The sequence below is a fragment of the Aquarana catesbeiana genome, linkage group LG08 (genome assembly GCF_042186555.1).
Source record: "Aquarana catesbeiana isolate 2022-GZ linkage group LG08, ASM4218655v1, whole genome shotgun sequence".
NCBI lineage: Eukaryota > Metazoa > Chordata > Amphibia > Anura > Ranidae > Aquarana > Aquarana catesbeiana.
The window spans coordinates 6982887-7008320 of NC_133331.1; the positions used below are offsets into that span (position 1 = coordinate 6982887).

The 25434-nt window shown below is 47.1% G+C and overlaps 1 protein-coding gene and 1 non-coding gene across 9 annotated transcripts in view; one reads left to right on the forward strand and one right to left on the reverse strand.

The window, feature by feature from the left end:
- LOC141105568 (RRP12-like protein) overlaps positions 1-25434 on the forward strand; it is a 305552-nt gene that overhangs the window by 235686 nt on the left and 44432 nt on the right. Inside the window, exons 2-5 of one of the 8 annotated variants that reach the window (XM_073595463.1) lie at positions 14955-15243; positions 17257-17982; positions 22318-22523; positions 23529-23663. The exons of 2 other annotated variants lie outside the window; for them this stretch is intronic. The gene's annotated coding sequence lies outside the window, so the exon portion shown is untranslated. Of the gene's footprint in view, positions 1-14728; positions 15244-17256; positions 17983-22317; positions 22524-23528; positions 23664-25434 lie in introns of those variants that run through there. 5 more of the 8 variants (XM_073595469.1, XM_073595460.1, XM_073595461.1 and 2 more) reach the window with 5 other exon arrangements.
- TRNAR-UCU (transfer RNA arginine (anticodon UCU)) lies at positions 9386-9457 on the reverse strand. Its single transcript has one exon. It is a non-coding gene; the product is annotated as a tRNA-Arg (tRNA).

Sequence of the window (25434 nt, forward strand, 5' to 3'; positions counted from 1 at the left end):
TTTGGACTGGAAGAGGCTAAAGACTTTGCTACATTCACTTTAGTGTGTTGTGTGTTTGTTTTTGTTTTTTTGCGTTTCCTAGACCTTTGCGGTTATATCGTGTGACATAAAGAATTGGAACTACCGCTATTTTATTTCTCTACGGCAGGGATATGCACTTAGCGGACCTCCAGCTGTTGCAGAACTACAAGTCCCATGAGGCATAGCAAGACTCTGACAGCCACAAGCATGACACCCAGAGGCCGAGGCATGATGGGACTTGTAGTCCGCTAATTGCATATCCCTGCTCTAGGGCGTCTGCTTTCAGAAAAGATATCATGTTTGGTTGGGTTTTATGTCATCTTTGGGCCTCAAATAATTTTTTTTTAAGTGTGTGCAAAAAAATACAAAAACCGTCTCTGGCCAAGTCCAACCCCTGAAAAACAACCCCCGCACCATAATCCCCCCCCTCCCCCCGCACCATAATCCCCCCACCCACCAAATGGTTCGGACCAGTGCACAGAGCAAGGTCCATAAAGACATGGATGAGTGAGTTTGGGGTGGAGGAACGTGACTGGCATGCACAGACCTCAACCCCATAGAACACCTTTGGGATGAATTAGATGTCCGTCGGCACGTGCTGATCGTTCGGTACACAGGCAGAACAACGATCTGTCAGTAGGGAAGGTATGGATCCTGTGTGCCTGCAAAGCAGTGACACAGAGCTGTGCCTTCCCTTAGTAAAAGCACCTCCCCCCCACACTACACTGAAACACTGGCTAGGCACACATTTAACCCTTTGATTGCCCCTGATATTAACCCCTTCTCAGCCAGTGTCATCAGTACAGTGACAGTGCATATTTTTAGCACTGATCACTGTATTAGTGTCACTGGTTCCCACAAAGTTTTCAGTTAGTGTCCGATTGTCTGCCGCAATATCGCAGCCCCGCAATAAGTCGCTGATCGCCGCCATTACTAGTAAGTAAGTAAATAAATAAATAAAAATCCTGTAAATATATATAGTTTGTAGACGCTATAAATTTTCAATCAATCAATATACGCTTATTGGGGATTTTTTTTTTTTTTTTACCAAAAATATGTAGCAGAATAAATATTGGCCTAAATTGATGAAGAAATTACATTTTTTTTACTTTTTTTTTTCTACTGGATGTGTTTTATAGCAGAATAAAAAAAAAAATAAATAAAATAATTATATTTATATATATATATATATATATATATATATATATATATATATATATATATAATTATTATTATTTTTTATTTTTTGGTCTTTTTTTGTTTATAGCGCAAAAAATGATAACCGCAGAGGTGATTAAATACCACCAAAAGAAATCTCTATTTGTGGGGGTGAAAAAAAAAGACATAAATTGTATTTGGATACAACGTCGCAGGACTGCGCAATTGTCAGTTAAAGTGATTGTAAAGCTTCGATTATTAAAAAAACAAAAAACAAACATATCACACTTATCTCCACTGTGCAGCTCGTTTTTTGCACAGAGTGGCCCCGATCCTCCTCTACTGGGGTCCCTCGGCTCCTCCCCACATCAGGTATCCCCCCTAGGAGAAGGGCTCTCCCGGGGGGTTACCTTGCGGGCGCGCTCCCGAGTCCATCATTCGGCGTCCATAGAAGCTGAATGTATGGATCGGCCCCGGCGCCCGCGTCATTGGATTTTATTATTGTTATTATTATTATACAGGATTTATATGGTGCCAACAGTTTGCGCAGCGCTTTACAACATGGGGGCAGACAGTAGTTACAATACAAATCAATACAGGAGGGATCAGAGGACCCTGATCCTGAGAGCTTACAATCTAGAAGGGAGGGTCAAGTGGAAACAAAAGGTAATAACTGTGGGGGATGGGCTGATGGAGAAAATGAAAATCCAGTTGTTAGGTGGGGGTAGGGTGGGCTCCTTCTGAAGAGAAGGGTTTTCAGGGATCGTCTAAAAGCTAATAAAGTAGGAGATAAGCGGACAGGTTGGGGTGAGGAGTTCCATAGGATTGGAGAGGCTCTGGAGAAGTCCTGGAGGTGAGTATGGGAGGAGGTGACGAGGGAGCTAGAGAGCCGGAGGTCTTGAGAAGAATGAAGAGGACGAGGAGGTTGGTATTTAGAGACCAGGCTAGTGATGTAGCTGGGGGCTGAGTTGTGGATGAGTTTGTAGATAGTTGTTAGTATTTTGAACTTCATTCGATGATCGGAAGCCAGTGGAGGGATTGGCAGAGAGGAGTGGTAGACACAGAACGATTGGTAAGGTGGATGAGTCTGGCAGCAGCATTCATGATGGATTGAAGAGGTGATAGACTATGTAGAGGTCGGCCAATGAGAAGGGAGATGACCAGCGAGTGAATTAAGATCTTTGTTGTGTCATTGGTTAGAAAGGGGTGTATTTTGGAGATGGAGGTTGAGGCTCCAATGGCTGCGCTGCTATCAATCTATCCAATCAAGAGTTGAGAACCCCGGGGCAGAGGGACAGCGTGTCCCCGCCGGGTGAAGTTCCAGGGCTCAGTTAAGTAAAATGGGGGGGGGCGGTCACTGCCAGGTGTTTTTTCACCTTAATGCATAGGATGCACGAGGGTTTACAACCCCTTTATTGTAACGCAGTACCGTATCGCAAAAATGGCCTGGTCATGAAGGGGGGTAAATCTTCCGGATGTCAAGTAGTTAATTAGGATTTATTTAGGATCGCAGCAAACTATCTCCAAAGCTGTAATTCTATGTATCCGGGTGCAGTTATAGAGAGAGACCACTGGGTGGCAGTGTGGACACTCGCTGGTTTCACCCATACACCAAGTGCCATGTCCTCCTAGTTACTTATCAGCCAGAAAGGATTTATTTTTGGATCGCAGTCCATGGACTTTCTGGGCGCTCAACACTCTCTTAGGCTGGGTTCACACCGTCTTCGCATGCGGCTCACAGCAGGGGGTCCGGTGAAGTCCCTGTTCTCCGTCTTCAGGAATATTTTGCCTGAATTTGGACCTGAAACTGAGCCAAAGACGCACAGGACCCTCGTGCAATCCGCTCCGCAGCCGCCCCCCGGACATGTGTGATCCGGCTCCATTGAGAGCCAGTCACAATCTCCTGTCATGCGAATTGGATATGGAGAAAAATCTCATCCAATTTGCATCAGTGTGAACCCATCCTCCATTAAATAAAAAAAAAATAAAAAAATCAGTTTTTAACATGCATTAATAAAATGTGTATTTTTTTGTTTTTTTTGTTTTTTATAAAGAGCGTGTTGTGTGCCCAGAAAGTCCATGGACTGCGATCCAAAAATAAATCCTTTCTGGCTGATAAGTAACTAGGACATGGCACTTGGTGTATGGGTGAAACCAGCGAGTGTCCACACTGCCACCCAGTGGTCTCTCTCTATAACTGCACCCGGATACATAGAATTACAGCTTTGGAGATAGTTTCTTGTACACAGGAGCATCTCATAAAATTAGAATATCATCAAAAAGTTAATTTTTTTCAGTAATTCAATTCAAAAAGTGAAACTCCAGAGTGATAGATTTCAAGCATTTCTTTCTTTTAATTTTGATGATTATGGCTTACAGCGAGTGACAACCCAAAATTCTGTATCACAGAAAATGAGAATATTACAGAAGACCAATATAAAAAATATAAAAAAGTATTTTTAATAGAGAAATGTTGTGTTGGTGAGAAGTCTGTCCATGTACAGTATAGGATACACTCAATACTTGGTCGGGGCTCCTTTTGCATGAATTCCGGCATCAATGCGGCGTGGCATGGAGGAGATCAGCCGGTGGCACTGCTGAGGTGTTATGGAAGTCTTCCACTTCTTCCTGAATGTTTCATTTTTCTATGTAGCGGGGTGAAAACCCCGAGAAGGAAATATACACAACATAAAATAAATCCTCCACATGGAACAAATGTGTTTTCATTAAAGAAAAGATAAATGTGATCTCATACAAGGCTGACTTCTCTGTCCCCTCATTTCCCCCAACTGGGGCGCCATCCGCAGGGCTGCTACAAAACGATTCGTTTCGGGTGGAACAGTAAGGGGGGGGGGGGCTCTGATGGATCCCTGATATTAGGGAAGACTCTGATGAGGATTGTGGTGTAGGGTGGGATTCTGAAGGGGACTCGGACATAAGGGAGTACTCTGAGGGGGACTCAGATGTACACAAGAACTCCTATACATCTGAGTCCTTGTACACATCTAAGTCCTCTTCAGAGTCCTTCTATACATCTGAGTCCCTTTCAAAGGACTCTGAAGGGGACTCAGACATAAAGAAGGACTCTGAAGGGTATACAAGGACTCCCCTGGTATGAAATATAAAAACCTAAAGCTGCAGTCACATGACCACCATCCTCTCCTCTTCTGTTTACTTCCTGGGGTCCTCTCTCAGGTGTCCTTATCACTGCCTGTGGTCACATGACCATCCTCTCCTCTGCTGGTTACTTCATGAATCAGAGCAGGAAATGAGCAGTGACTGGGATGGAGGAGAGGAGGAGGAGTCGGGATGGAGGAGAGGAGGAGGAGTCGGGGGGGAGGAGAGGAGGAGGAGTCGGGATGGAGGAGAGGAGGAGGAGTCGGGGTGGAGGAGAGGAGGAGGAGTCGGGGGGGAGGGGGGCTCTCTGATTACATTTAATTGTCTCCTGGAGTTCAGAATGAAAGCAGAACTGACCCCTTTTCTTCTTTACAAGGAAGCCGCCATCTTAGGCTCTGTCTGACCTGCGGTTGCCATGGTGATACACATGTGATGACCCTGGACATTGACTGGCAGTTCAGTTGCGAGCACAGTGACAGTTGTACCGGCGGCCTTGTGACTGTTCTGGGGACTCGGATCCATCGCTGGGCGGAGCTCCTTTGAAGAAGAAAGTTCCGAACACATCCTTGAGGATGACCCCGCCCCTGGAGAGGTGCAACCCATCCTCTCTCTGACCCCGCGCAAGATGAACTCATGGGGCCCCGGATACGGGTGTATTTAGGGGGGTTGTTTGGGAAATCTGTATCTGAAGCGTCCCTCCCCCCGAGAAATACCCCCCTGAGAAATATCTCCCCCTAAGAAATAACTCCCCCAATAAATACCCCCCCTGAGAAATACCTCCCCCTGAGAAATATCTCCCCCTAAGAAATAACTCCCCCAATAAATACCCCCCATGAGAAATACTTCCCCTGAGAAATATCTCCCCATAAGAAATACCCCCCCGAAAAATACCTCCCCCTGAGAAATACCTCCCCCATGAAAAATACCTCCCTCCTGAGAAATACCCCCCCCCCCCCCGAGAAATATCTCCCTCCTGAGAAATACCTCCCCCTGAGGCATCCTTCCCCCCTGAAAAATATCTCCCCCCTGAGAAATACCTCCCACCTGAGAAATACCTGAGCTCAGCAATGCTGCGATAGAGGAGACAGTGGACCACACTGTCACCCGATGATCCTGCCCCTTATGACGTCACCATACTATCATGCTCCGGGTGGTGATGTCATAAGGGCGGGATCACCGGGTGACATCACCCCATGCCAGTATAAGTTGTGCACCGCGCACACGGCATTACAGCGGGAGAGAGCGTCGTGTCAACATTGGAAGAAGAGACGAGGGAAGAAGACGACGGAGAAGACTGGGCAAGAGCTAGCAAAAGAGTAGAAGAACCCAGCAGAAGACAGTGGGAGAAGAACCGGAGAGAGCGGAGAAGTCGGAAGAGACCACCGGAGCTGCCTAATAAATTACTTTAAAAACCTGTGTAGTGTGTTTTTTTTATTGACACTTTTTTCCCCAGGTGAATGGGTAGGGGTACGATGTACCCCATACTCATTCACATAGGGTGGGGGGCCGGGATCTGGGGGACCCCTTATTAAAGTGAGCTCCCGCATTCCGATAAGCCTCCCGCCCGCAGACCCCGACAACCAACAGCCAGGGTTGTCGGGAAGAGGCCCTTGTCCTCATCAACATGGGGTGGGGAGGCCACAGGGCTCCCCCCTGCCCCAAAGCACCCACCCCCCCCATGTTGAGGGCATGCGGCCTGGTACGGTACAGGAAGGGGGGGGGGCGCTCGCTCGTCCCCCCCCCCTTTTCCTGACCGGCTGGGCTGCGTGCTCGGATAAGGGTCTCGTATGGATTTTGGGGGAACCCCCATGCCGTTTTTTTCGGCGTAGGGGGTTCCCCTTAAAATCCACACCAGACGGCAGGGCCTGGTATGCTCTTAGAGGGGGAACCCATGCCGTTTTTTTATTTAAAATTTGGCGTGGAGTTCCCCCTCAGGATTCATACCAGACACAGTGCCTGATATTGTCGGGGATCGAAGTCGGATCCCTGTTCATTGAAGTCGGACGCGTTTCTGACTTCAAGTCGCAGGGCAAAGTCAGATCCAAAGTAGGACAACTGACGTGTCGCACCAGTGTGAACCCGCAGACCCCGACAAGCAACGGCCAGTGTGAACCCGCACACCCCGACAACCAACGGCCAGTGTGAACCCGCACACCCTGACAACCAATGGCCAGTGTGAATCCGTAGACCCCGACAACCAACGGCCAGTGTGAATCCGTAGACCCCGACAACCAACAGCCAGTGTGAACCCGCAGACCCCGACAACCAACGGCCAGTGTGAACCCGCAGACCCCGACAACCAATGGTAAGTGTGAACCCGGCCTAATAGGATATCAATGGAGTGATTGCACAGCTGATAAACAAAGGAAATGAAAGCTGGCCCAGAACCATAAGGCCGTGGTAGGTAAACCAAGTGAGAGGAAAAACGAGTGTGTATCACCGAAGGCATAAGATAAAGCAGAGAATAGCCGTGTAAAAATAGGTCCTCGGCCAGCTTTACTTTCCTTCCTTTATCAGCTATGCAATCCCTCCATTCATATCCTATTAACCTCTTCAGCCCCGGAAGATTTTACTCCCTCTCCGACCAGAGCACTTTTTTTACAATTTGGCACTGCGTCGCTTTAACTGACAATTGCGCGGTCGTGCGGCGCTGCACCCAAACAAAATTTGCGTCCTTTTTTTCTCACAAATTGAGCTTTCTTTTGGTGGTATTTGATCGCCTCTGCGGGTTTTATTTTTTGCGCTATAAACCAAAGAGCAACAATTTTGAAAAAAACGCAATATCTTTTACTTTTTGCTGTAATAAATATCTAATTTTTTCCTCAGTTTAGGCCGATATGTATTCTTCTACATATTTTTGGTAAAAAAAAAAAATCGCAATAAGCGTATGTTGATAGGTTTGCGCAAAAGTTATTACAAAATAGGGGATAGATTTGTGACATTTTTATTATTATTTTTTTTACTAATAATTAATAATATAATTATAAAAATAATATACTAATTATTACTAATATTAATAATAATAATTTTTTTTTTTTTTTTTACTATCTGCGATTTTTAGCGGGACTGCGACAGCGGACAGATCAGACACATTTGACGCATTTTTGGGACCAGTGACATTTATACAGCGATCAGTGCTATTAAAAAATACATTGATTACTGTATAAATGTCACTGGCAGCATATATTGATTGGTTTGCGCAAAAGTTATAGCGTTTACAAAAATAGGGGATAGATTTATGGCATTTTTATAATTTTTTTTTTTTACTAGTAATGGTGGCGATCTGCGATTTTTATCGGGACTGTGACATTGTGGCAGACAGATCGGACACTTTTGACACATTTTTGGGACCATTGACAATTGTACAGCGACCGGTGCTGTAAAAATGCACTGATTACTGTAAAAATGTAACTGGCAGGGAAGGGGTTAACACTAGGGGGGCGATCAAGGGGTTAAATGTGTTCCCTCTCTGTGTTCTAACTGAAGGGGGGGGATGGGACTTACTAGGGGAAATGACAGATCGCTGTTCATACTTTGTATGAACACACCATCAGTCATTTCTCCCCTTAAAGAACCCGGATCTGGTGTTTACACACACAGATCCCGGTTCTCGCTGCGACACGAGCGATCGCGGTTGCTCGGCGGTCATCGTGCCCGCCGGTCATCGCAGATCCTCCCATAAATGCATCTGCTCCTGATGAGTGGTATTATGACCACGAAACGCGTAGAGCTATCCTACGATGCCGCGTCACAGTAACTACATGCAATATCTGTATTTTATTATACCCAATCATTCTTTTCCATGTAGAAATGTTACTGGTACAATTTGGGCCCACATACCCGAGGTCTGTATTTTGTTATATTTTTATCTAACCGCTTACGGACCGCCCGCCGCAGGAATACGTCGGCTGTTTGAATAGGAGTGCCGTTGTAATAGCAGCAGCTAGCTACCATAACCCCGGTATCCTCTTCTTCAGCGGGCAGTCCGCTACAAGATAAAAGTGGTCATTGTGGGGGTTACGCCACAAGATCACTTTTATCGGAGGCGGGAGAGGGCCCCCCCTCCCACCGCTCTCCGGTGCTCTCGGCAGAGGCGGAGGCGATCACATCTGTCCCCTGCCTGGGTATGGAGACGAGTGAGGGGAAGATGGCCGCCACCCGTCTCCATACCACTGCAGGGCGGAGGCGACGTCAAAAAGTCACTTCCCCCCATAGCTCTTAAAGGGCCATTTTTTTTTATTTATTTTTTTAGAATGACATAATTTTTTTTACATTTTTTTAATTGCATTTTAGTGTAATATGACATGTGAGGTCTTTTTGACCCCCCAGATCTCATATTTAAGAGGACCTGTCATGCTTTTTTCTATTACAAGGGATGTTTACATTCCTTGTAGTAGGAATAAAAGTGACCCAAAATTAAAAAAAAATAAATAAAACTGTGTAAAGATAAAGTAAAATAAATTAAAAAAAATTTTTTTTAAAGCGCCCCATCCAGACGAGCCCGCACGCAGAAGCTATCGCATACGTGCGCAGCGCCCGCATATGAAAACAGTGTTCAAACCACATATGTGAGGTATCGCTGCGATCGTTAGCGTGAGAGAAATAATTTTAGCCCTAGACCTCCTCTGTAACTCAAAACATGCAACCTGTAGAATTTTTTAAACGTTGCCTATGGAGATTTTTAAGGGTAAAAGTTTGTTGCCATTTCACGAGCGGGCGCAACTTTGAAGCGCAACATTTTGGGTATCAATTTACTCGGCGTAACATTATCTTTCCCACATACCCAAGGTCAATCATTATGTGTATCATGGTGGAATAATTGTGTACTATCAATTGTTTTGATGATATCTGTCGGGACCTTTTTTATTATATTACATTATATATACCTTCTCTACCAATTTATATGTATATATGCCCTTTGTAATTAAACAATTATTATGCTCATTGGTTCGTTTCATTTAGTAGTGTGCTTCATATAAAGTCCCACAATCTCTTTCTTTTTTCATATATACTCAACACTTAATTTGTATAGCACTTCCCCCCCTGGGGACTCAATACACTTAGAAGGTGAGGCTGATATCTTGGAGATGGCGTTGGCCGGGAATCGAACCCGGGTCATCTGCTTAGAAAGCAGCTATGCTCACCACTGCACCACCAACGCAAAGTAGCATGTCTTTTATAGTGTGGGAGGAAACCGGAGTAACCGGAGGAAACCCACGCAAGCACAGGGAGAACATGCAAACTCCATGCAGAAGGATTTGAACCAAAGACCCCAGTGCTGCAAGGCTAACCACTAAGCTTCTGTGCTGCCCCTATACGGCCTCTGTTCTATAAGGCCCGCCCCCGCTGAGCGGGGTAAGTCAGTGATGTCCAATAGAGAGAAGGAAAGAAAGAGAGAGACAAAGAGGGAAAGAAAGAAAGAAAAAATGAAGGAAAGAGAGAGAAAGAAAGAAGGAGAGGAGTAAAGTAAGAGAGAGAAATAAAGAAAGAAAAAAAAGTATCCACCTGCTCTTCTGCCCCACCTCGATACCCCCCTACTCTTCTGCCCCACCTCGATACCCCCCTGCTCTTTTGCCCCACCTCTGTACCCCCTGCTATTCTGCCCCACCTCTGTACCCCCTGCTCTTCTGCCCCACCTCTGTTCCCCCCTGTTCTTCTGCCCCACCTCTGTACCCCCCTGTTCTTCTGCCCCACCTCTGTACCCCCTGCTCTTCTGCCCCACCTCGGTATCCCCCTGCTCTTTTGCCCCACCTCTGTACCCCCTGCTCTTCTGCCCCACCTCTGTACCCCCTGCTATTCTGCCCCACCTCTGTACCCCCTGCTCTTCTGCCCCACCTCTGTTCCCCCCTGTTCTTCTGCCCCACCTCTGTTCCCCCCTGTTCTTCTGCCCCACCTCTGTACCCCCCTGTTCTTCTGCCCCACCTCGGTATCCCCCTGCTCTTCTGCCCCACCTCGGTATCCCCCTGCTCTTTTGCCCCACCTCTGTACCCCCTGCTCTTCTGCCCCACCTCTGTACCCCCTGCTCTTCTGCCCCACCTCGGTATCCCCCTGCTCTTTTGCCCCACCTCTGTACCCCCTGCTCTTCTGCCCCACCTCTGTACCCCCTGCTCTTCTGCCCCACCTCTGTACCCTCTGCTCTTCTGCCACACCTCTACCCCCTGCTCTTCTGCCCCACCTCTGTTCCCCTCTGCTCTTTTGCCCCACCTCGGTTCCCCTCTGCTCTTTTGCCCCACCTCTGTACCCCCTGCTCTTCTGCCCCACCCCGGTACCCCCCTGCTCTTCTGCCCCACCTCTGTACCCCCTGCTCTTCTGCCCCACCTCTGTACCCCCTGCTCTTCTGCCCCACCTCTGTACCCCCCTGCTTTTCTGCCCCACCACTATAACCCCCTTCTCATCTGGCCCATCTCTGAACTCCCCCTGCTCCTCTGTCCTACAATAATACACTATAATAACACTGCACTACAATAACACACTATAGTAACACTGCACTATTTATAATATAATAACTAAATAACTGCGCCCGCGCAGCATAACACACAACTCCGGCAATGCCGAGATACCTGAACTCCCACGCCTGCGCGGGAGTGACGTCATGTTGGCCCGGCCAATTAAATCGGGCGGAGACCTGGAAGCCACCTGGCCAAAGCTGGCAGTGGCTCCAGGACACCATAGCGCTGGAACGCTATGAAAAGTAAAGATCCGGTTTAAGACTCCTGGCAGTCCTCCTTGGTTGGCCTGCGCTGCTTCACTACCTGGAATTAATCCCGTAGGTGAAGACGGGTCTGATTATTACGAGTTTCAACATCGGGATCAACAGCCAGTGTTGCCCTTTGTTGACTAATGCAGGAATCCAATTGTGCATTGATGTCATCAGTCGCTGGTGACATAACGAAACTCGGTAATGAGAGGATACCACCATTCTGTGGGATTATGTTGCTTTGATCCCTAGGAGGCGTGACGCTGGGAATGGTAACGTCATTCTTGTCCAAAGCTATGTTCACATTTGTCCTACGACGTACCATGCTGGGATGGACAATAAATGTACTCCATCGTGGCCTTGGGCCTGAACCCATTGCTGGGGTCATGGTTGGAAGGATCTCATCACTCCGAGGCCTAGTGTTATTCCTGGTAGGTGTGACGCTGGGAATGGGAACGTCAGTGTTGTCCAAAGCTCTGTTCTCATTTTTCCTACGATGTACGACGTTGGGATGGACAATAAATGTACTCCATCGTGGCCTAAGGCCGGAACCCATTGCTGGAGTCATGAATTTGGTTGGAAGGTTCTCATCACTCCATGGCCTAGTGTCACTCCTGGTAGGTGCGACTCTGGGAATAGGAAAGGCAGTCTCCTCCATAGCGCTCTCTGCATTTTTGCTTGTTGGTGGAATGTGGACATCACTTGGTGGGTCACTCTTTTGTGGCAAGATATTCCTGTGCCCGACCACCATTTTTTGTTTGAGCTTCTTTATTCGCTGTCTTAGCCGAGCACGAAGGGAAGCTCGAGGAGGTGCGACTCTGGAAACGGGAACATCAATCTCTTCCATAGAGCTGTCCACATTTTCACTTGTTGAAAGGATGTCATCGCTCGTTGGGAAAATGCTATCTCTAAACACGTAGTCTCTAAACGTAGTTGGTCTACGTTCCTTCACTGGCCGGCATAAATGCCGTATGTGAGCATGGATGTGATCCCTAGGGGGTGCGACTCTAGGAATAGGAAAGTCAGTCTCTTCCATGGTGTTCTCCACATTTTCTCTTGTTGGAAGGATTTCATCACTCGTTGGGATTATGTTGCAAGCTTTGAACTTGATGATGGTTGGCCGGTGCTTCATCTGTTTGCGCCTGACCACCATTCGTGGTGTACTTCTCTCCATTCTCCGGCGCAGCCAGGGATGTATGTAATCTGGAGGAGTTGCGACTCTGGAAATGGGAATGTGACGGACTTCAGGCACCCTGTTGGGTATATCCACTAAGAAGCTGCTTCTTAAGCTCTGGAAGACGAGCACATCAGTCTCTTCCATAGAGCTCTCCGCATTTTCACTTGTTGGAAGGATGTCATCACTCGTTGGGAATATGTTGCTATCTCTAAACACTTTGCTTGGCCTACGTTTTTTCACTGGCCGGCATAAATCCCGTATGTGAGCACGGATGTGATCCCTAGGAGGTGCGACTCTGGGAATAGGAAAGTCAGTCTCCTCCATGGTGATCTCCGCATTTTCACTTGTTCGTGGAATGGTGTCATCAGTTACTGGTAGAATGACAGCAGTTGGTGGTGGGGTGATGTTGCTACCTTTTGGTCGGAACAGTCGACAGAATGGCTTGAAATATATTAGGAGCAGTACCACCAGCATGGTGATAAGCCCCAGAAAGCATTCTGACCGGTGCTCAGTAACAATATTTATAAGCAGGGATGGGACTGTGTTTTCTAATGCCACCCACCCCTTGGAGTAGACTGACCAGAGTCCAGTAACCATCCATTGGTACCAATCACCAGCATTTATAAGCAGGGATGGGACTGTGTTCTCTAAGGCCACCCACCCCTTGGAGTAGAATGACCAAAGTCCAGTAACCATCCATTGGTACCAATCACCAGCATTTATAAGCAGGGATGGGACTGTGTTCTCTAAGGCCACCCACCCCTTGGACCAGACTGACAACAGCCCGGCAACTACCCATTGGTACCAATCCCCAGCATTAATAGGCAGGGATAGGATTATGTTCTCAAAGGATGCCCCCCTGCTGTTCCAGATATCAGTCAGTAGATAAAGGAATGTACATAGCGCCAGGAATATCAAATATTGTCCTAATGCTCTGGCCAGGTAATTTTGGTGCAGGATGTACTTCAGAATGAGAACACATATCAGGACTGCACAGTTAAACCAGAATGGAGGGCGGTTCTGGAATAAAAACCAGCTGACGGGTTCTAGGATTAGGTTCTCAAAGGATGTCCCCCTGCTGTTCCAGATATCGATCAGTGGATAAGTGAATCCAATCAGATCCAGAAACGTCAAATAGCGTTCTAATATTCTGGCCAGGTAATTTCGGTGCAGGATGTACTTTAGAATCAGAAAAATTATCAGGACTGTCCAGCTAAACCAGAATGGAGGGCGGGCCAGGAATAAAATCCAGTTGATGAGTTCTAGGATTATATTCTCAAAGGATGCCCCACTGTTGTTCCAGATGTTGTTCAGTAGATAAATCATTCCACATAGCTCCAGTAACATCATATAGCGTCCTACTATTCTGACCAGGTAATTTTGGCGCAGGATGTACTTCAGAATGAGAAAACTTATCAGGACTGCCCAGCTAAACCAGAATGGAGGGCTGGTCAGGAATGAAAACCAGCTGATGGGTTCTGGAGGGTCCTTTTCAATTCCTCTAACTGTTTCCTCCACTGGCTGCTCCGTCCTGTTCATGTTCTGCTCCTGCATGTGGGTCTGTGGGGACTGTACATCTCTGGGCGGGATCTTCGCTGGTTGTCTTGTCTCTACAATCACCTCCTGTGGGGATTGGACATCCCTGGGTACCAGCGGAATGTTCGCTGGTTGCTGTGTTGTCTCCACAATCCCCTCCTTTGGGGACCCTGTGATGACATTTCTGGGCTCCTCCATACAGGTCTGTGGGGATTGGACATCCCTGGGTACAGCCCATGGGTATAAGATTCTAAAAATCAGCGGAATCTTTGTTGGTTGTCTTGTCTCTACAATCACCTCCTGTGGGGATTGGACATCCCTGGGTACAGCCCATGGGTATAAGATTCTAAAAATCAGCGGAATCTTCGCTGATTGTTGTGATGTATCTACAATCACCTCTTCCTGATCCATGTGGACCTCTGGGGATTGTTTGACGGTATTTCTGTCTACTCCCCAAGGGAGCAACAGAAGAAGAATCACGGTGAGGATTTGGTTCCTCATTTTTTTTTAGAGAGAAAATTGACAGAAAATGCCAATTACTATAAATAAAAGATTAGACAATTAATGCTAATCAATAAATCGACTCTCAATTCCAATTGAGATAATGCAATGAATACAATTCAATTCAATCTCTCAGGAGCTCTTCAAGAGTAGATGTTTACTGTCTGCAAGCCTACAGTCAACTGAGAGATTCTCCCTGTGCACAGAGACTTAACGGCTGCAGGGCATATGTGACCACTGTGACGTCATAGAGCTTGTACTGTGTGTGCTGCTATTTCTAGCCTGCAGGTCATGTGACCACTGTGACGTCAGAGAGCTTGTACTGTGTGTGCTGCTATTTCTAGCCTGCAGGTCATGTGACCATTGTGACGTCTCAGAGCTTGTACTGGTTTGTGCTGCTAATTATACATCATAAGGAGAGATAAGCTGAGACTGGCACGACCGTTACAAAGATGGCCGCCTGGGGGGCAGTGAGGGGGCGGAGACTTCACTGTCATGAGACATCCCCATGGAAACCAGGAAGGTGGAAGTGACAACAACAAGAGGCCGCTGTGAGTGGAGATCCCGATGGCTTTGGGGAGGAGGACTGACCAATCAGGAGCGGAGGGGGAGGAGCTCCAGGTCCCAGCATTACCGCACAACAACACAGCCCCGGGCATAGGAGGAGGAATCCCCGGATGTGGATGGGGCCGCCCGAGGAGACAGCGGGTCCCGGTAGTCGTTGTGCTGATGGGGAAGTCGGGGAAGATGAAGCGCCGGAAGGGGCAACAGCAGCGACCGCAACCCGGAGGAGAGGAGACACCGGGAGGCCGCACGGAGCAGTGTTGCCAAGCGCCAGTAAATTTACGGGCAGCCCGTGAAAGCCCGTAGTAAGGGAAAAGTGGCAGTAAAAATGGCGGCGATCGGCTCGGGTCAGAACTGCGCATGCGCGATTCCGGAAATCCCCGAGAAGATCCGATCTTTAGCCGCCGCCGAGTCTCTTGCACGTGACGTGTACACGTGTGCCTGCAGTGACAGAAGGAAAGCTGTAATCAAGGTACATAGAGAACTTTCTGACTTTTCTTTGCATTGTTTGCTTGGATTTTATTAGTAGCTCACCATATGGTTTTGCTTCTTGCTGGACACCGAATGACATCCACCACCCTTATAATAGTGAGATTTATTACAGAATCAGGAATATATCTGTTCACAGCCTAAGCAACTGTCTATTGTTCAGCAACTGTTTTCTGAACTACAACCATTTATACTTCATAAAAACCCATCATGGAGGGTCCCAACATCAATATGACGGCACGACCATAGAGAATGGCTCCGGGCGCTAAAACCCATCGGTGCCGGACGCACATAAGAGCGATATTTTCTTGTGACGGAACCCAGAATTTACCTTCACATCCTAATGCAAAGTTTATTAAATCGCAGCCAATTGTCTAGTTCTCTCCTTTTTGCTTCTGCATTTTGCTTTTTTTTTGTGCATTATTCTGTGTTATTTTTTTTCATCCAGATAAAAGTGTAATATATAGTAGAGTTTGCTATAGGGTGGGGGGGGGGGGGGGTCTTGTTTTCTGTTCCCCAACCCACAGTAGCATAGCACACAGGTGTGACTGGACCCCATAGAAAATAATGGCAATCCTCTTTGACGCATTAAATCGCACACAGGTGTGAACAGGGCCCATTCACACTGGACACAAAATAAAATCATCTATTTTAGCATGCAGGCTGGTGCTAAGCACTGTTTCAGCACATCGTAGCTTTACTTTTTTTTTTTTTACTTCATTGAAGTGAGAGGAATTTACACTTCATTCGCGGTCTCTTCACAGCAGTGCGTTGCAATGTATTCCGCTGCCATCAGATGCGCTGCAGAAAAAAACCCAACATGTGTACCGCATGGCACATGATACCAGAATTGTGTGAATGGGGCACATAGAAAACTACTGTTCTCTTCATCCCCCCCGCTGTAATTAGCATGGTGTGCAGAAACCTGTCATTCACCCCACATAGTATGAAAAAGTCTTAAAGCGGGGGGGTCCACCTAAACCGCCAAAAAAAAAAAATATTAAAAGCCAAATACAAATACTGCAGCTGCTGACTTTTAATAAATGGCCACTTACCTGTCCCGGGGTCCAGCGATGTCGGCAGGCGACGCTGAGAACCCGCTCGGTTCTCGGCAGCTGCCGCCGCCATCCTGGGTGAGGGAATCAGGAAGTGAAGCGTTGCAGCTTCACTTCCTGGTTCTCTGAGGCGCATGCGCGAGTCACGGTGCGCATCGTAACTGGTCCCCACTCTCTCCTGGGAGCTGTGTGTTTCCCAGGAGACAGCGCAGAGGGACAGGAAGAGGCATGGGAGTCTATGCCGGAAGTGGGTGCAAATACCTGTCTTAGACAGGTATCTGCACCCCCCTCCCCCCCCCGAAAGGTGCCAAATGTGACACCGGAGGGGGGGAGGGTTCCGAAAAGCGGAAGTTCCATTTTTGTGTGGAACTCCGCTTTAAGGTTTCATTTACACCAGGATTTGTGAGTGAGTACATGCTCTTCTTACTGTGCGTCGTGTTTAGGACCGCCTCATTCATTTCAATGGGCTGCCTTATGCCAAGAAACATGCAAAAAGGTGCCTGCTCCTTTTTAAAAAATCACGTACTGCAGTACCATGCATTTTGCCAAACACTAATGCGTCTGCTGTGCGTCTGTACAGTGGCAGCATGCTTTGTTAGCGTTGCAGCAAAGCACAAGACTTTCTGCATGTTCCCGCAACACACTTGTGTGAAGGAAGCCTAAAAAAATTTGTAGTGCAAGCTCTGTGAACCATATAGGTACACAAACATTCTACCATAAGGCCCCTTTCACACTGGGGTCGTTGGCGCCGTCAGCGGTAAAGATAGTGGCGATTTACCGTTGTTTTTGTGGGGGTTTCCAGCCGCTAGCGGGGCGGTTTTAACCCCCGCTAGCGTCCAAAAAAGGGTTAAAACGATCCGCAAAGCGGCACTTTCCCGGCGGTCCGGCAGCAGTGCCCATTCAGTTGTAACCTCTAACCATCTCCTGTATCATGTCTACAGTCTCTGAGGATCTCCTGTATCATGTCTACAGTCTCTGATCATCTCCTGTATCATGTCTACAGTCTCTGAGGATCTCCTGTATCATGTCTACAGTCTCTGATCATCTCCTGTATCATGTCTACAGTCTCTGATCATCTCCTGTATCATGTCTACAGTCTCTGAGGATCTCCTGTATCATGTCTACAGTCTCTGATCATCTCCTGTATCATGTCTACAGTCTCTGATCATCTCCTGTATCATGTCTACAGTCTCTGATCATCTCCTGTATCATGTCTACAGTCTCTGATCATCTCCTGTATCATGTCTACAGTCTCTGATCATCTCCTGTATCATGTCTACAGTCTCTGATCATCTCCTGTATCATGTCTACAGTCTCTGAGGATCTCCTGTATCATGTCTACAGTCTCTGAGGATCTCCTGTATCATGTCTACAGTCTCTGAGGATCTCCTGTATCATGTCTACAGTCTCTGAGGATCTCCTGTATCATGTCTACAGTCTCTGAGGATCTCCTGTATCATGTCTACAGTCTCTGAGGATCTCCAGTATCAGGTCTACAGTCTCTGAGGGGGAGTCTGGAGAGGAGTGAAGAGTGGGAGTGCCGCCAGGATGGGGGTCATAGGAGAAGTCAGACGTGTGTGGACTATGGAGAGGAGACTATAGGATAAAAGCAGAGCCACCAAGCTGGAGCCGTCTGACTGATCCCTGCATGGTGCACCTGAGAGGAGGTCAGTGACAGCACCGCTGGGCCAGTCTGAGGGGGGAGGGGGGTTTCTGATGTAAGGGGGGAGCGAATCCAATAATGTAAGGGGCACTGATATAAAGCTCTCCCCTATATTAGTGAGCTCCCCTTACCTTATTACTGTATTTACTCTATAGAAGGTGGTCTGTGGTCACCAGAGTGCCCCCCACATCAGAGTTTGTGGCGTTCCCCTTTACATCAGAGTCTGCAGGATTCCCCCTTACAGTGCCAGGGGGAAGTCAGTCTGCGGGCCCCGATGTAAGTGGGAACTGTGATGTAAGGAGAAAGCAGTGGACTCTGATATATGGTGGTCTCTGGTCACCAGAGCCCCCCCCCTCTTCATCAGAGTTCCCTCTTAGATCATGATCTGCAGCGTTCTCCTTTCCATAAGAGTTCCCTTTGACTGTAAGGGGGGATCGTGCAGACTCTGATGTAAGGGGGAACTCTGTGCTGGCCGGGTTCTAGTAACCTGTGCTTTATGTCAATGGAGAAATCTGTTTTTTTTTTTTTTCCTTTTGTTTAACCCTAAAGACATTGCTAATAGCACTAGATATATGTTTGTAGTTGAAATCTTGATATTTGCACTGTTTGGCTATGAAAACGGTAGTTGTAGGTACTTTTTTGCAGTGGCAGTAAAAAATGTGGTTCTGTCAGTAAATGTCATTGTTTTTGGCAGTTGCAAAAAAATTTGTGTCGTTTGTAAATTTTGACATCCTGCCAGTAAATTTCACTTCCGGAGGTTGGCAACACTGGCACGGAGCCGGTTCTTCAGCCGGAGCTCCGGTGAGGGGGAGGGGAGAGACTATCACTATTTTTAGCATTATTTAAAATAACAATTACAATGACAATATTGTTCCCCCCCCTTTTTTTTAAATTATAATTAATAAGTAATTTTTATTTATTTTTTATTTATTTTTTTGCTACAATTATAAATCCTCATTCTATTATTATTTTTAAAATGAGGATTATTCATTTAATATTATTAAAAAAAATATATATATATAATTAGGGTTGTCCCGATACCACTTTTTAGGACCGAGTACAAGTACCGATACTTTTTTTCAAGTAACACTGCTTTCTTTTTTTTGGGGGGGGGGGGGGGGGAGGGGGTGAACGGTGTAGGTGTGTGTGTGTTTTACAATTTTTATTTTTTACAATTAATATTTTTTTTTTTCTTTATTGCAATATGTGTTTTTTTTTTTGTTTTTTTTTTTTAATCAGCCCTGTTGGGGGGGCTTTGGTGAGATATCAGGGGTCTTAACAGACCTCTGATATCTCCCCCTTGAGACAGAGAAAGAGACAGAGGATAGAGATTCCCCAGTCCCTTTCTCTGCAGCCTCAGCTGCACTGAGAATGAATGGAGAGAAGACAGCGGCTCCTCTCCATTCATAAACTGACACATCGTAATCACAGGAGATTACAATGTTTCAGTTATGTGAATGGACAGAGTCAGCTGACTCTATCCATACACAAAGGAAGGAGAAGGGGGACAGCGGAACGGAGGGGGAGAACTGAGGGGGACAGAGAAGGAGAGGGGAACGGAGGGGACAGCGGAGAGGCACAGAGGAACGGAGGGGGCAGCGGAGAAGGATGCAGTGACAGTCAGCTGTGAGCGATCACCGCTGTATGTCACTAAGCAGCTGAAAGCCAGCGGGGGGAGAATCTTGTAACTCCCCAAACAAGATATTTGGGGGGCACACTCTAAAAAATGCATTAAAGATGGTGCAGCCATAAGACCATAAAGTAGAAGAAAATATTACAGCGCACACATGCAAAAAAGACATTTACCTCAAGCAAGGCTAGTTTAAAACACCTAAGCATTTCGAGAAAAACATTTTCAAAAAATTTGGGTGCGGAGCACCTCACTACATAACATAAGTACCTTTTAATTAGTGTCCACTTGTGTCATGGGTGGAGACCTTATGATTCTCCCATTTAGAAGAGTGTAGCTCTCATGGTTCAGAGATGCAGGTTCTCCCACTCCATGGATAGTGTAGGACCCACTAATCATGGGGTACTTCGCAGTAAGTGGGCTTAGCACCATATAGCAATATGGTGTGACCAAATCCCCATATTTTTTGAAAATGTTTTTCTAGAAATGCTTAGGTGTGTTAAACTAGCCTTGCTTGAGGTAAATGTCTTTTTTGCATGTGTGCGCTGTAATATTTTCTTCTCTTGTAACTCCCCCACGCACCGATCACAGCTGTCTTCTAGGTATCGGCAGAAGCATCGGGAGCATTTGCCCGAGTACAAGTACTTGGGCAAATGCTCGGTATCGGTGCCGATACTGATACTAGTATCGGTATCGGGACAAACCTAGTATCACTTGTATATTTTTTATTTTATTTTTTTCACATAGTGTCGCCAGTCGGTGTCTCTGATCACTGCCATACGAGTTCTATGACAACGCGGTACTGCACTGGTGACAGTATATAATAAATCATTAAAAAAAAAAAAAAGAATTTTTTTTTTTTTTTTTTTTTAATTAAGCACATCAATACCGGACACTTACACCCCTTTCTGCCCATTTTCAGCGCTGTCGCTGTTTAAATGACAATTGCGCGGTCGTGCTACACTGTACCCAAAACAGAGTTTTTATCATTTTGTTTCCACAAATAGAGATTTCTTTTGGTGGTATTTGATCACCTCTGAAATTTTTATTTGTTGCTAAAGACCGTTCATTTTGTAAAAAAAAAAAAAAAAGTTTTTCTTTTGTTTCTGTTATAAAATTTTGTAAATAAGTTTTTTTTCCTTCACTGATGGGCACTGATAAGGTGGCACCGATGGGCACTGGTAGGCAGCACTGATCGGCCCTCATGGGTGGCACTGATAGGCCTCACTGATGGCACTGATAAGGCGGCACCGATGAGGTGGCACTGATAGACATTGATAGGCGGCACTGATGGGCACTCATGGATGGCACTGGCAGGCATTGGGGAAGGGCACTGATTGGTAGCTGCCTGGGCACTTATTGGCATTTCCCTGGTGGTCTAGGGTGGCATACCTGGTGGAATCCTGGTGGTCCTGGGTGGGCATCCAAGGGGGGGCTGTGCTGATAAACAATCAGCACAGATGCCCCCCCTTTAGGAGAGCCGCCGATCGGCTCCCCTCTAGACGCGAGTGAGGAAAAGCCGGTCAACGTCTCTTCCTGTTTACAACGTGATCACCTGTGATTGGACACGGCTGATCACGCGGTAAAGATCGGTGTAGCGGTATGTCAGACTGACACACAACACCACCGATCGCCGGGAGAGCGGTCGTTCTGAGAAGCCATAATAAGACATCCACCCAGGACGAGAGCCGCGCCGCCATGTGACGGCCGGCGGGCAGGAAGTGGTTAAGAAACCCAAAAAAACCCAGCAATGCCTCTTTCTAAATACCTTGGACTGTCTACTCTCTAAAATGGGGGCTTTTGGGGGGTATTTGTACTTTCCTGACGTTTTTGAGTCTCAACAAAAGAGATCGACTTAAGTACATCAGGACCGATCCAACTCTTAAGGCGTCAGAATACCAAGACAAATTCATGATCCCAACTTTGTGATGGGCAGTCATGTTGGAACAGGAAGGGGCCGTCCCCAAACTGATCCCACAAAGTTGGGAGCATGAAATTGTCCAAAATGTCTTGCTATGCTGACGCCTTAAGAGTTCCCTTCACTGGAACTAAGGGGGCCAAGCCCAACCCCTGAAAAACAACCCCACACCATAATCCCCCCTCCCCCCTCCACCATAATCCCCCCTCCACCATAATCCCCCCCCCCCCCCGTCCACCAAATGATTTGGACCAGTGCATGATGCAAGGTCCATAAAGACATGGATGAGCGAGTTTGGGGTGGAGGAACTGGAATGGCCTGCACAGAGTTTTGACCTCAACCCGATAGAACACCTTTGGAATGAATTAGAGCAGAGACTGCGAGCCAGGCCTTCTCGTCCAACATCAGTTCCTGACCTCACAAATGCTCTTCTGGAAGAATGGTCAAATATTCCCATAGACACCCTCCTAAACCTTGTGGATGGCCTTCCCAGAAGAGGTGAAGCTGTTATAGCTGCAAAGGGCGGAGCCAACTCAATATTGAACCCTACGGACTAAGACTGGGATGTCATTAAAGTTCATGTGCGTGTAAAGGCAGGCGTCCCAATACTCTTGGTAATATAGTGTGTGTATATATTATATTTCTGTGTTATATTTGCGGTCAGCAAGTGACTTCAAAAGTCCTTCCATTCTGGTGAAAACATCTCCAGGTTTGTGACACCTGTGCTCCACCTTACATAACACCTGTGCCCTCACCTGTCATTGGTTGATGTTCATTTTTCTGCTCTCCAGGGAAGAGTGATCTGACGGGAGACGCTGTAAAGCTGCACAATGACCTGCAGGCGGGTTCCCTGTCCATACAGAAGAGGGAGGAGGAGGAAATGGCCATCACAGAAAGATCCGGAACCACCTTCCTCAGCGGCCTCTCCGATTGCACCAACCTCACCTTCAGCAAAGTCCGGAGATTCTGAGAGTCCAACTCAGCCGCTCACAAGGAGGTGGGTGACAACTCGGGTTGTAGAACTTTTGAAGAAATTTGCATTTACATTGTTTACATTGGTGATCAGTGAGAAGAATGTTCCTTACATTGGTGATCAGTGAGAAGAATGTTCCTTACATTGGTGATCAGTGGGAAGAATGTCCCTTACATTGGTGATCAGTGAGAAGAATGTTCCTTACATTGGTGATCAGTGAGAAGAATGTTCCTTACATTGGTGATCAGTGAGAAGAATGTTCCTTACATTGGTGATCAGTGAGAAGAATGTTCCTTACATTGGTGATCAGTGAGAAGAATGTTCCTTACATTGGTGATCAGTGAGAAGAATGCTCCTTACATTGGTGATCAGTGAGAAGAATATTCCTTACATTGGTGATCAGTGAGAAGAATGTTCCTTACATTGGTGATCAGTGAGAAGAATGTTCCTTACATTGGTGATCAGTGAGAAGAATGTTCCTTACATTGGTGATCAGTGAGAAGAATGTTCCTTACATTGGTGATCAGTGAGAAGAATGTTCCTTACATTGGTGATCAGTGAGAAGAATATTCCTTACATTGGTGATCAGTGAGAAGAATGTTCCTTACATTGGTGATCAGTGAGAAGAATGTCCCTTACATTGGTGATCAGTGAGAAGAATGTTCCTTACATTGGTGATCAGTGAGAAGAACGTTCCTTACATTGGTGATCAGTGGGAAGAATGTCCCTTACATTGGTGATCAGTGAGAAGAATGTTCCTTACATTGGTGATCAGTGAGAAGAATGTTCCTTACATTGGTGATCAGTGAGAAGAATGTTCCTTACATTGGTGATCAGTGAGAAGAATGTTCCTTACATTGGTGATCAGTGAGAAGAATGTTCCTTACATTGGTGATCAGTGAGAAGAATGTTCCTTACATTGGTGATCAGTGAGAAGAATGTTCCTTACATTGGTGATCAGTGAGAAGTCATTATCTATTGTTTGCTCCAATGTAGCGTTATAACTGTTGCAATCATTTGTGTTTATAGGACATTCTATCACCGATACAAAGTATAGATCTGAGACTTAATTGATTGTCTTTTTGGATCTGTGCGGTTCTGGCTGCAGTAACAGAAGTGATCGGCTCTCAGGGAGGGAAGGAGACAGAATACTTTGCTGCTCTGGTGAGTGATTTCTCTACATTGTTGCCATTGTCTTCATTTTATGAATGTGCTGCACTATAATGTAATAAAACTGCCATCTCTAAATGGTGGACCGCGATCTGGGTTCGGACCAAGTCAGTGTCCCATCCGGACTCATTGCAGTTGCGGCATTTAGGATCATCTTTTTCCCCTCAGCCACGCTAGCTCTGTTGTCTTTGCAGAGGTGACATTGGAAGAGCAGCACAGTGATGGACAGAGGACGGGGGCTGGCCCAGTTAACCGATTGTAGAATGTAGGTCAGAGCAACCAGTCAGTTAACTGGGCCAGCCCCCGTCCTCGTCCATCGCTTTGCTGTGTTTCCAATGTCACCTGCTGTGCCTCCCGCCCTCCACAATGTAGAACAGGAACGTGAAAGATGGGGGGGGCGGTCTGGGGACTTCAATGTGTTGGGGGGGTTCTATAAAGGGGGGGGGGGTGAGGACAGTTATGTGATGGGGGTGCTATAAAGGGGGTGAGCACAAAAATGTGAAAGGGGTGCTATAGTTGTAGTGTGTGTGGCTTATTTGTAGGGCTGGTGCACACATTTTTAAAAATTATTTTTTTATTAATGAATTCTGAGTAATGATGATATTTGTATTTCAGTCCGTGGGTCATGGCGGTCGGGGGGGGGGGGTCATGTCGGTCAGGTCAAGGAGGGGGTTCATGGCGGTCAGGCCAGGGGGGGGGGATCATGGGCGGTCAGGTCAAGAGGGGGGGTCATGGCGGTCGTGTCAAGAGGGGGGGTCATGGCGGTCGTGTCAAGAGGGGGGGGTCATGGCGGTCGGGTCAAGGGGGGGTCATGGCGGTCGGGTCAAGGGGGGGTCATGGCGGTCAGGTCGGGGGGGGTCATGGAGGTCAGGTCATGGGGGGGTCATAGCGGTCAGGTCATGGGGGGGGGTCATGGCGGTCAGGTCATGGGGGGGGTCATGGCGGTCAGGTCATGGGGGGGGTCATGGCGGTCAGGTCATGGCGGGTCAGGTCAAGGGGGGCGGTCATGGCGTTCGGGGTCAAGGGGGGGGTCATAAAGCTTAGGTCAAGGGGGGGTCATGGCGGACAGGTCAAGCGGGGGGCTCATAGTGGTCGGGTCCAGCCGGGGGGGGGGGGTGGCTCATGGTGGTCAGGTCCAGTCCGGGGGGGTCGGGTCCAGGCAGAGGTCATGGCAGTCAGCAGGCCATAGAGTGGTCAGTGTAATTTCAGCACACAGGAACAGCACTCAAATATTTGCCCTAAACATAATATATTCAATATTAAATACAATAATATTTGTTCTGTAATAAAATAATAAATCCCAACTCATGTATGTGTTCAAAACATGACAATCCTCTTTTATTAATACAATCCTTAAAGCGGAGTTCCACCCAAAAGTTGAACTTCTGTTTTAAGCACTCCTCACCCCCTTACATGCCACCTTTTGGCATGTCATTTATTTTGGGGGGGGAGTTGGTAACTAGTTTTGAGACTAGGGACTTCCTGTCCCACTTCCTACTTCCCACTACGGGCCCAGAAGATTGCCTGTCCACTCGGAGAGCGCAGCACGACTCGCGCATGCACAGTGCGCGCTCGGCCGTGAAGCCGCAAGCTTTTCAATGGAGGTGCCGCGGAGGGGAGGGGGAGGGGGAGCGAGGCTCTGTGCGGAGCGTGGGACAGGTGAGTGTCTGTTTATTAAAAGTCAGCAGCTACACTTTTTGTAGCTGTTGACTTTTAATAAACGAAAAAAAATCCTGGACCTCCACTTTAAGGCCTCAATTAAAGC